This window comes from Antechinus flavipes, chromosome 3 (assembly GCF_016432865.1).
Source record: "Antechinus flavipes isolate AdamAnt ecotype Samford, QLD, Australia chromosome 3, AdamAnt_v2, whole genome shotgun sequence".
In the NCBI taxonomy this organism is placed as follows: Eukaryota; Metazoa; Chordata; class Mammalia; order Dasyuromorphia; family Dasyuridae; genus Antechinus; species Antechinus flavipes.
This window is the reverse complement of record NC_067400.1, coordinates 179,265,123-179,269,178: the sequence shown is the minus strand read 5'-3', so window position 1 is coordinate 179,269,178 and position 4,056 is coordinate 179,265,123. Positions and strand designations below refer to the sequence as shown.

Genomic DNA, 4,056 nt, shown 5'->3' with positions numbered 1-4,056 from the left:
TTAAATACTGTGGAGGAGGGAAGAGGGAGGGGAAGGAGGGAAAGGGAGGGAGAGAAGGAGAAAGCCGGCCCAAATTTTAGGTCTAAGTCCTCAAAGGTTAAATTTGCATCACAACGCGCCTTAGTAAGGATACTCTTACTTCGTCCGCTATGAGAATGCGTGCGCGCGCACACACACACACACACACACACACACACACATATACACACACTCATACACACACATACACACCCTCTTCTCTTCTACTGAGAGGAAGGAGGAAACCAATGGAAAAGAGTCCCAGTTTTCTGGTCAGCATTCCCGTAGGCTGCACGCAGGGATTCTGGTTAGGCTATAAGGCATCTTTCATTCCGCAGCCTAGCGCCAAGCGTGGCCCCTGTGGAAGGAAAAAGGCAGCTACCTGGGGTCAGCTTCGGCGGAGGCAGCTGCCCAGCTGCACTGGCGTCGGGCGTGGCGAAAGCGAGGAAGCGCTAAGACAGCCAGAGGCAGCCGCGCTGAGGTGGCAGAGGCAGCAAAAGCCGCGGTGGCAAGGGCAGCAACAGCAGCAGGAGCCGCAAAGGCGGCAGGCAGGCAGTCCCCTGGATGCTGAATGCGGGCAGTACTCTCCTGTCAGAATCGAGATGAAGGAAGACTAGAGCAGAAAACCTTGGGAGTGGAGGGAGTTGGGGGAGTCGTAGTAGTGGTGGAGAGGGCGGGTTGACTCCTTCTCCCTTTTCACTCCACTCTATCCCATACATCATTCTCGGTACTCATTTCCCATAGCACTCTCCCTCCACCCCATCCCCATCACACACACACACACACACACACACACACACACACACACACACACGCCTTCTTTTTTTCTCCCCTTCCCTTCTCACCACTCCTAGAAGCTCCCGTTTGGAAATGGAGACAAGCAACTCTCATCAGGACTCATCAGCATCCCACAGTCCTGAAGAGATGAACTAAGGGGGAGGCAGGAGGTGAAGAATGGGCGGGGGGGGGGGGGAGAGAGAGAGAGAGGAGAGAGAGAGAGAGAGAGAGAGAGAGAGAGAGAGAGAGAGAGAGAGAGAGAGAGAGAGAGAGAGAGAGAGAGAGAGAGAGGTGTGAGGGGAGGTGTATGTATGGGGCTGCAGGGGAGGACGGACTGATCTGAAAATTAATGAAGCCCAAACTGAAGACTACCGCGGGAGGATGCACCTTTCAGAGAGATGTTCTTCTCACTCTCACACGCACACATGCATGCATCTCATGCATATACGCACGCATGCACAACACATCCCCTGATGCATTCCTCTTCCTGCAGCTAGTCTGTGTCCTTTCCTCATCAAGGGCAGGGAGAAAGGCGATGTATGGATGTAGATCTCTGGATGAGTGTCCGTGCACAAACAAGACTATATTGCTAGGAGCTAAGTGTGCACCCGTGTGCAAAAGCGCTGGAGTGTCAAAGGCTGTTGTGCTTGCGTGTGTTGTGTGTGCGCGCCCGCGCGTGAGACGACCGGAGCTGAGGGAATTGAAACAGGCAGAAAAATGAAGTACAACTATTGGTTTAGGAGAAAAAGAGCTTCCAACATTGCTTTTTCAGAACCGCAAATCTTCAGAAATGGTCAGGCAAAGCCGATGAAAGCAATTAAGACGCTTCTGATTTGTTTGCTTTTCTGTCATTCTTATTTACCTGGTATATGTGTGTATGTGTATGTGTCTGTGTTATTAAATTTGTTACCTAATAGGGGGTTGTGGCGGCTGCATCATAGTAATGTATATTTATCCCGTCATACGTGGCTCGAACATGAAATCAGGATTGAATTTGGGGTTTTGCCGGTTGGTTAGTTTGGTTTTGCTTTGCTTAATCATTACTAGGTGGTTTGGGAGCTGGGGGAAGGAGGGAAGAGGAGGAGACGATTCCTCTCTATCTTCCACTCATTTGTAGAACTGTGTAGTTCTTTGAGAAGTTGCTAACACCCTATCATTCTAACTTGCAATCCTTTATTTCTAGTTCTCTCTTCCCTTAAGAGGTAGATAGGAAGATTTGAAAGGAATACTGTCATTTCCCCCTCTACTGAGTGTAAACAGCCTTTCCCTCAAAGAGGAAATAGTGAAGATAAGGGAGAGGAAGGATCGGAGGTTGCAAGTTACTGCCCTTCCTTGCACTCACTCAGCCAACTCTCCCGGAAAAGGGGGCTGAGCGCTTCGCTGGAATTATTTGTAAATAATAGTGACGGCACAGTACCTTGTTTATATGGACAAGCACATTACTGAGGAGGTGAGGATAAGGGAGAATACTACCACTTTTTTTCCCCTTTTCTTTTCCCACTCTACCACTCCTCACCCACCACATACATTATGTATATGCATGTATGTATATATAAATGTGTATATGCATGTATATATATTTATATACATATATATATATATATGTTTGTGAAATATGAACTTGAATTTCCCAGTGACCTCGTAAACACTTCATTGTTGTAGTTCTCACATGACAAATGAAGGTTGTGAATCAACAAAGTTCACCTTCCTAAACAGAATGACACTCGGGGCTCTCTGAAATGGCTGCTCTCTAAATACTTGAAAGAAAAATAGTCCTTATTTCCTGATTGATTATAAACCCATCAGAATCCTTAGTAGTACAAAATCTCTTGTCCTTCTTGGAGGTTTAGAAGGAATTTGTATGAATACAGCCTACTCAGACACACCATAGCACACTCATATATGCGATCATACAAAATATCCAAGTATCACATAGGTATGGAATTTTTTTTTAAGATTCACACTGTATAAATTTGAGGTTTTTATCGGGCAGAGCAGATTACTTAAAGCGTTCAATTTCTCAGCGATCCAATTTTATTAGGATTTACTATCATTTGTGCTCTGCATCTCTGGGGAAATAATGCTTTGATTAATGTAATCCTGGGCTGGGATCCGCCACATGCCCCTTTCCCGAGAGAAGGGCCCTGTTTGACAAACAAAAACGGAGCAGTAACTATTGCAATCTGCACTCACCTTTAGTAGGAAAGGGGAAGTGGGGAGGGGAGAGGGGGGAACACATTCATTTTCACAAAGCTCAGATGCAATATAGAGTAATGGTTTCCACACAGTGTGGATTCTCCTTTATATACAATACCTCTGATTTGGTGGGGGGCAGTCAAAAGCTCACAGCCAGTTCAGTGGATAGTATTCTGCTACCCACTGAGAAGGAAAGCCTCTCTGGGAATGTGTGCGTGCGCGCGTGCGTCCCTATGGGTTCTCAGGATTTCTACTTCTTTTGTTTCCCACCACAGGCCTTTGCTGCTGATGGATTGCACTAGTTCTTAGTGCAATCGCCTGGATCCAGGGGCCTGAGAAGCAGCAGCAGCCCCAGTCGCAGCAGCAGCAGTGGCAGTCTTGGTATTGAGTAAGGGACTCAGAGCTCCCACCCTCTGAAGCCAATGCACTTCCTTTAAAAGGGCCACTCGGGGAAGTAAAGCTACCAGCCAGAGGCAGCGAAACAGCACAGACAGACAAACCAGCAACAACACAAACTAAATAGGGGATCCGACTCAACTGCGTTTGTTTCCAAAAAATCATAATACCCAAGGACAGTAAAATGAACTCTCCTTCTTTCTTCCCTGGGAAGAGCACGATGCTTCTTCATTCCACATCCCTTTCTTACCTCCTCTTCCCCTCCTCAAAGAAAAACTAACTCAATTAGAAAAGGAATAAAGAAATAAAAATCACAGCTACGCGTATGACTAAGTATATTCTCTTCTTTTTATCCTACCTCTTTTAGTTCTTCCTCCCTTCCACTCATCCTCCACTTTCCCTCTTCTAATAAAGCCTAAAATAGGAAAGTAGGGAAATCTTGAACTGCTGTGATAGTTTAGTATTTGCCTTACTTCTGTGTAACAAAGCAAGTCTCGGTAGCACTGTGCTTGAAGAGGAGATCCTATGACAAAGGAGCACCCTGGCTGCAATTTTGCTATCTTTTTCAAAGTCTGGTCTAATATATCCAGGGAGGGAGGGTTTTTCAGCCCTGAGGATGCGATTTATACCAGGTTTTTCAATAAGATGCCAGCATCTTGCTCATGTTTA

At 46.3% G+C, this 4,056-nt stretch overlaps 1 long non-coding RNA gene across 1 annotated transcript; it reads left to right on the top strand.

Annotated features, from left to right (window-relative positions):
• The first annotated feature begins 1,098 nt into the window (after positions 1-1,098).
• Positions 1,099-3,707, top strand: LOC127553538 (uncharacterized). The gene is made up of 2 exons (XR_007951769.1): positions 1,099-2,245; positions 3,267-3,707. It is a non-coding gene; the product is annotated as an uncharacterized LOC127553538 (long non-coding RNA).
• Positions 3,708-4,056: the final 349 nt, after the last annotated feature.